Genomic DNA, 8,424 nt, shown 5'->3' with positions numbered 1-8,424 from the left:
CAGGTTAAGCACACGTGGCACCAGCCGCAAGGACCGGTGTAAGGATCCCAGTCTGAGCCACTAGTTCCCCACCTGCAGAGGAGTCACTTCACAAAAGGTGAAGCAGATCTGCAGGTGTCTATCTTTCTCTTCCCCTCCTCTCTGCAGATCTTTTTGGATGGGTGTGTTGGGTTCCTTAGGATATATCCCCAGGAGAGGAATTGCAGGATCATAGGGTAGGTCCATTTCTAGCCTTCTGAGAGTTCTCCAGACTGTTCTCCACAGAGGTTGGACCCATTGACCTTCCCACCAGCAGTGCAGGAGGGTTCCTTTGACCCCACAACCTCTCCAGCATTCCAGGAGTGAAGTGGTATCTCATTGTTGTCTTTATTTGCATTTCTCTGACAATCAGAGACTTGGAGCATTTTTTCATGTGTTTCTCGGCCTTTTGGATCTCTTCTGTGGTGAATATTCTGTCCATGTCCTCCCTCCATTTTTGGATGGGGTTATTTGTCGTCTTGTGCAAACCACTTCTAAGACTTGTGAGAGCTGTGGTGGTTATCTTTGAGAAGTGGGGAGTGGAGGTAGTATGGAACTATAAATCATAATTTTAAAGTATTGTAACCCACTGTTAATCACAAATAAGAACAGGGAAATAAATATAAGAGTAAACACCAGGTGGACTGGCAAAATAGTTCACTTGGATAAGGATGCTGTGTTGCTATGTGTACAACCCATGTCTGAACCCCGCCACCAGTGCATTGAAGGAAGCCTTGGTGCTCTCTCCTTCTCCCTCTGAAAGAATAAATACCAAAAAAATTAGGTTTGAATACTGTAGCATTTCTGAAAACAGAAATGCAGTGAGCTTTGGGGGGGCACTAGTTACCATATTTGATGGTGGCAGCTAAATAAATGTTCACGTTATAACGATTCATTAAACAGCCATTTGGGTTTTGTGTACTTTCTATAAAACTGTTGATTGTAGCAGTATGAAAGTTTAGAAAAGAAAACTTAAGAAACAATCGCTGTGTGATGTGTTTCAAATTCTAATTCCATTTTCCCAATTTTGGGAAATATAATATAGTACAAATGCTTGTATAACTCCCGAGTGACTTTGCACTCACTCCTGTAGTCAAACACATAACATGCATGTGTAAAATCGCCTATGAATCGCTATACCAGGAGGTATAAAGACCTACAAGCGGCAACCCGCATGTTCAGGTCAAATGCTGCTGTCAGTAAGTTTGTCTCCAACATATAATTTTGCTTTGTTTTTTTAGATCTTCTTGAATTTTGAAATTGCAGAAGAGGGATTGTGGGCAGACATAAACCTCGAAAAAAATGTGCAGAAATGTAAAATCAGTCATCACATATAACAGTTCAGCTTCAAACAGCATTTATATGCGAGAGTGACAAAATTATACCATTCATCTCAATAGTATGGTGTGACCATATGAGGGAAATAGGACCAGCAGTACATATGAACAACATGGTTCATTTCCTTAAGATTTAGAGATTTAGATTTCTCTCTGTGTGTGTATGTCTCTCTCTCTCTGCATCTCTCTCAAAAAAATAAAAATAGGGAGTCGGGTGGTAGCGCAGCGGGTTAAGCACACGTGGCACAAAGCGCAGGGACCTGTGTAAGGATCCCAGTTGGACCCCCCAGCTCCCCACCTGCAGGGGAGTCCCTTCACAGGTGGTGAAGCAGGTCTGCAGGTGTCTGTCTTTCTCTCCTCCTCTCTGTCTTCCCCTCCTCTCTCTATTTCTCTCTGTCCTATCCAACAATGATGTATAACTAAACAATAAAACAACAAGGGCAACAAAAGGGAATAAATAAATAAATATTTAAAATAAATAAATAAATAAAAATAAGATTAAGAGATTTAGATGTATACAAAGAGTTAAATCCCTAGCTTTCCTGGAGAGATATTGTCTAAAACTGAAAAAATCAAGAGAGAACCACATAACCATATATTAGCAACATGAAGGTAAATAGCAAATCATATCCTAAAAATGGTGTAAATAAAATTAGTCAAACTGTCTATAAGATTTTGTGAGAAGGGAAGTGGTACATCCAGCCTTGCAGGAATGTCACAGCACATGAGGACTTGAGTCCAAGCCCCCAGCCCCAACCTGCAAGGGGGAATTTCACAAGTGGTGAAACAATACAGCAGCCATTTCTCTCTCTCTCTTTCTCTCTCTCTCTCTTTCTCTCTCTCTCTCTTTCTCTCTCTCTCTTTCTCTCTCTCTCTCCTTCCTCTCTCAATTTCTCTCTGGTCCTACCCAATGTAAACAAATTAAAACATATGTAATCGTGTACTGCACCAAAGTAAAAGACTCAGGGGTGGGGTGGGGGGAGGGTTCGAGTCCTGGAACATGACGGTAGAGGAGGACCTAGTGGGGGTTGTACTGTTATGTGGAAAACTGAGAAATGTTATATATATACACATATATTTATGTATATATATATATATATATATATGTGCAAACTTTTGTATTTCACTGTCAGCTGTAAACTATTAACCCCCAATAGAGAAATTAAAATAAAATATATCTTTTAAAAAGACTTTCTGAGTGGTCTGGGAGGTGGCGCAGTGGCTAAGAGACGTGACTCTCAAGCATGAGGTCCTGAATTCAATCCCCGGCAGCACATGTACCAGAGTGATGTCTGGTTCTTTCTCTCTCCTATCACTTCTCATGAATAAATAAATAAAATATTTAAAAAAAAAAAGACTTTCTGAGAACAATGATGGGTACTGTTGGAAAGGCTGTCACAGAACATTGGTGGTGGAACTATTCCCCTGCGATCTCATACCCTTGTAAGCCAAAGTCAGTAATTTAAGTGATTAATTAATTTTTTTAGGAAGAAAGAAGTGCTGATGAGCATGTAGAGAAAATCCTTGAATATAAGGCAGGAATAAACTGTGGCAAATGCCAGCACTTGGCACACTCACGTACATACCTTCCCAAAGTCACTGAGACGAGGACAACTGAGACTCCAGCATGAATTCAACACACCCGTCTGTGGACTATGGGAGGAAAGCGGTACACCTAAGGATACCAATCAATCCAGACATGGCAGGGGAACTGCAGACTCCGCACACTGCCTGGCTAGGAATTGAACGTTGTCATATTTATGCAACAACAATGATGACGACAATAACAATAAATATTGAAATGACATTATTTGAGGACCTACTGTGTTTTTTTGTTTTTTGTTTTGGGGCTCAGTGCCTGTACCAGGAATCCACGGCTCCTGGAGACCATTTTCTTTTTTCTATTGTTGTTGTTGTTGTTGTTACTGTTTTGGACGGGACAGAGAGAAATTGAGAGAGGAGGAGAAGACAGAGGGGGAGAGAAAAAGAGAGACACCTGCAGACCTACTTCACCGCTCCTGAGGTGACCCCCCTGCAGATGGGGAGCTGGGGGCTTGAACGGGGATCCTTGAGCAAGTCGTGCTTCATGCTATGTGCACTTAACCCGGAATACTACCACTCCCCCTATCACCCACCTGCTGTATTTGTATAAGATTACTATATATACTGAGTTGAACCAAATCAGTGCAACCAGTACCACCTTGACACGTTTCACTTCAGATTGTGTCCAGAGACACCAGGCGTGCAATGTCAACCCTTCAGCTCCAGCACTCTGGTGAGACTGTTCCTAGCTCACAGGACTCCTCAATTCCATATTGGGTGGTGCACCTCCTAGCAAAGCCACAGAACCTAGATATAGGTCAGGGTCCATGAGGCAGAACACATGTGCACATGTGCCCAGAAGCTAGAGAAAAACATACACCTTAAAGCAAAAATGTACGATAGTATGCAGTGACGCAAAACAGCAAGCAAGCAGAAAGACCTTAAAAAAAAAAAATTGACACTATAAAATGATGCTTATATACTTTTCCCATGCCCTGGTCCAGATTTCTAGTCCTATTTCCAACTCGGACACCATCTCCCCAGACAATACCTTCAGTCCACCTGCATGTTAGCTATCGGGCTCAGGCAAAAATTAGTAAAGTCATGGACCCCTTGGAATATACCTAAAAAAGACCTATTAGCTTTCTTCAGAATGAAGATCCCAAAACTCATCTGCTATATTCTTGTCCTTAGGTTCTTGATTATTAAACAATTTGTTCTGCATTGTATCTTTTTTTTTTAAGAAAGGAGACATTAACAAAACCATAGAATAAGAGGGGTACATCTTAATGCTTTTTCAGCCACCAAGTTGCAGATGCTACCATGACACCAACCTGACTTCCCTGGACAAATGTCCTCACCAATGTACCAATGTACTTGGACCATGTACCAAATGTACTTGGACCCCCACCTCTCTAGACCCCCGCCCCACTAGAGAAAGATAGAAACAGGCTGGGAGTATGGACGGACCTGCCTCCGTTAAGTTTCCAAAAAGGACTGATCACAGTCCTGCTGACACACTGATTTTACCGCATTGAGACCATTTCAGACTTCTGAGCTTCAGAACCTAATTTTAAATGTATGCTGTTTTAAGCTCTAAGTTTTAAGATCATTTGGTACAGAGACAATAAGAAACAAATAAACTTAGGAGGCATGAAACTTGAAGGAAAGTATTAAAGCAGGTAGCAAGCAATGCTGGATCACAACGGGCAAACCAAGGTGGTAGACCCTGGCTTCTTTCTTTCTTTCTTTCTTTCTTTCTTTCTTTCTTTCTTTCAGAAAGGAAACATTAACAAAACTGTAGGATAGGAGAAGTACAACTCCACACAATTCCCATTACCCAGTCTCCATATCCCATCCCCTACCCTGATAGCTTTCCTATTCTCTATCCCTCTGGGAGTATGGACCCAGGGTCACTGTGGGTTGCAGAAGGTGGAAGGTCTGGCTTCTGTAATTACTTCCCCGCTGAACATGTACGTTGACTGGTTGAGACTCTGGCTTTCTAAAGGGCAGTAGGAAAGTTCTGAGGTGTTGAAGATTAGAGTGATAGACCTGTGAAAGGAAAAGAGGTCCAGAAAGCAAAAAAGACTTTCATGCCTAAAACACCAAAGGTCCCAGGTTTAATCCCCCGCACCACCATAAACCAGAGCTGAGCAGTGGTTTCCCTCAGTACACGTCTCCCAGTATATGTCTTTCTCTCTGTTGTCTCTTTCATTAAAATAAATAAATGAGATTCGACTTCCGGAGGTGGAGCTACGAGCAGCAGATCGCTTTCTCTCCTCTCCTCTCCTCTCCCGAATCAACTAGGAATACCAAAGGAGACCACCCGGACCAAAACAAGACAGGACTAGAATGACCACAGGAACCCAGTAAATCACCCGTGAGTACAAACACACGTGGCTGGTGACAGAGAGGAGAGAGGGGCCTAAGGAGAGATTAAGTGACTGCTAACATTCAGCAGTTTATCAGTGGAGACACCACCTCCAGTCTGCTCCACAACAAGGGGACAGCTGAAGGGAGGAAAGGACTCCCCAGAGACTCACCAAGTGCAACTCTGAGTCTCCATTGCTACTACCCTCAGAATCTGGAGCAGCAACAGGGAGGGACACCAGGGGACAGAGATCTAACCGGGAAACTCAGGAGAAGACCTATACCTCGGTGGCATAGCTGAGGGGCTGTGAAAGTCTCTTTGCATAACCACTGGATTATCTCTACCACACCCTGCTTTATCTCTTGGTCAGGAGTCAGTGATTAAGCGAAGAAGCCTATTGATAGTTTAAAAGCCCTCAGGCACCCATAGCCTACAGGGAAGAAAAAAAAGGGGCTTTTACACCACTGAGCTCCAACTCAGGGATTGAAAAAAACTGTTAACTTCCACCACTATAAACCCTTTAATTAAATTACTTAGACACAAGTCAATCCAGGCAATAGTGATCAATAATTTGAAAAGTACTGATAAAGGGAACTCATAACATAATATATAAAATGGTTAAAACAACAAGAAAAAATATTGGAGACTCGAACCAGGACAAGAGTCCAGCTAAAACTCCTCCAGAGGGTGAAGCACAAAACAACGAGTTCAACATCCAAACATTAGCTAAGGAAATAATAACAGGAGTGAGTAAAGAATTTGAAAAAATTGTAATCAGAACTGCAGGAACAACAAATGAGATTATGGAAGAAAATTCTAATAATCTCATGGTTATTAGAGAGCTGAAAGCTGAAATCTCTGAGCTAAGAAGGCAACTAGCTGAACAAGCTAAGACAGTATCAGAGCAGGGCAACAAAATAGATGAACTCCAGAAAGCAGTAGAGGGCAGAGAGAATAGAATCTATGAGGCTGAAGACAGAATTAGCAAGATTGAGGATGAATTAGAGACAACTAAAAAAGAAGTAAGAGATCTCAAAAAGAGATTAAGAGATGCTGAAAACAACAACAGAGTCCTATGGGATGACTTCAAAAGAAACAATATACGCATTATTGGCTTACCAGAGGAAGAAAGAGAAGGAGAGGAAGAAAGCATTCTCCAGGCCATAATAGCTGAAAATTTCTCTAGTCTAGACAACACCAAAGACATAAAGATTCAAGAAGCCCAGAGGGTCCCAAACAGAATTAACCCAGACCTAAAGACACCAAGACATGTCATACTTAGAATGGAAAGGAATAAGGATAAAGAAAGGATCTTCAAGGCTGCAAGAGAAAAACAAAGAGTCACCTACAAAGGAAAACCCATAAGATTAGCAGCAGACTTCTCCATACAAACACTACAGGCCAGAAGAGAATGGCAAGATATTTATCGAGTGCTCAATCAGAAAGGCTTTCAGCCAAGAATACTATATCCTGCTAGATTGTCATTCAGACTAGATGGAAGCATCAAAACCTTCTCAGACAAGCAACAGTTGAAGGAAGCAAACATAACCAAGCCTGCCCTGAAAGAAGTTCTGAAAGGTCTCCTATAAACAACCAGACCACCACAAATAGGACATATATCAAAACACTCTAAAACTCTACAAGAATGGCGTTAAAATATCTTCAATCTTTGATATCAATAAAGGTCAATGGCCTGAATTCACCTATTAAAAGACACAGAGTAGGAAGATGGATCAGAAAACACAACCCAACAATATGTTGTCTACAGGAAACTCACCTAACACAACAAGACAAACACAGACTTAAAGTGAAAGGATGGAAAACTATCATTCAAGCCAATGGCCCACAAAAAAGGGCAGGAACAGCTATTCTCATATCTGACATGATAGACTTTAAAATAGATAAGATTAAAAAAGATAGGAATGGACACTACTTAATGCTCAGAGGATCAGTCAATCAAGAGGACTTAACAATTATTAATATCTATGCACCCAATGAGAAGCCATCTAAATACATCAAACTTCTACTGAAAGAGGTACAGCAATATATTAACAGTAACACAATCATAGTAGGGGACTTCAACACCCCACTATCTCAACTTGACAGATCATCCAGGAAGAAAATCAGTAAAGACATAAGGGAGCTAAATGAAGAGATAGATAAACTAGAACTATTGGACATTTTCAGTGTCATTCATCCCAAGAAACTGGAATACACATTTTACTCAAATCCACATGGATCATTCTCAAGGATAGACCATATGTTAGGCCACAAAGACAGCATCAGCCAATTCAAGAGCATTGAAATCATCCCAAGCATCTTCTCAGACCACAGTGGAATTAAACTAACACTTAACAATCAACAAAAGATTAGTAACAGTGCCAAAATGTGGAAGCTCAACAGTACACTTCTTAACAACTTCTGGGTCAAAGAGGAAATCAAGGAAGAAATCAAAATGTTTCGAGAGTTCAATGAAAATGAAGACACAAGCTATCAAAATATTTGGGACACAGCTAAAGCAGTCCTAAGAGGGAAGTTCATAGCTATACAAGCACACATTAGGAAACAAGAAAAGGCACAAATAAACAGCCTGATTGCACATCTCAAAGACCTAGAAGAATAACAACAAAGGAATCCTAAAGCAACCAGAAGGACAGAAATTACTAAAGTTAGGGCAGAAATAAATAACATTGAGAATAGGAAAACCATACAAAAGATCAATGAAAGTAAATGTTGGTTCTTTGAAAGGGTAAACAAAATCGACAAACCTTTAGCCAGACTCACAAAACAAAAAAGGGAGAAGACCCAAATAAATCGGATAATAAATGAAAGAGGAGAAATCACAACAGACACTGCAAAAATTCAACATATCATGCGAGGCTTCTATGAACAACTAAATGCCACCAAGCTAGAGAACCTGGAAGAAATGAATGATTTCCTAGATACCTACCAACTTCCAAAACTAAGTAAAGAGGAAGTGGATAACATGAATAGGCCCATCACAGCTAATGAAATTGAAACAGTTATCAAAAATCTTCCCAAAAATAAAAGTCCTGGACCAGATGGTTTTACAAATGAATTCTACAAAACTTTCAAAGAAGAACTAATACCTCTACTTTTAAAAGTCTTCCAGAAGATTGAAGACACTGGAATACT

Source organism: Erinaceus europaeus, chromosome 1 (genome assembly GCF_950295315.1).
Source record: "Erinaceus europaeus chromosome 1, mEriEur2.1, whole genome shotgun sequence".
Lineage (NCBI taxonomy): Eukaryota > Metazoa > Chordata > Mammalia > Eulipotyphla > Erinaceidae > Erinaceus > Erinaceus europaeus.
Note: the sequence above shows the minus strand (reverse complement) of the source record.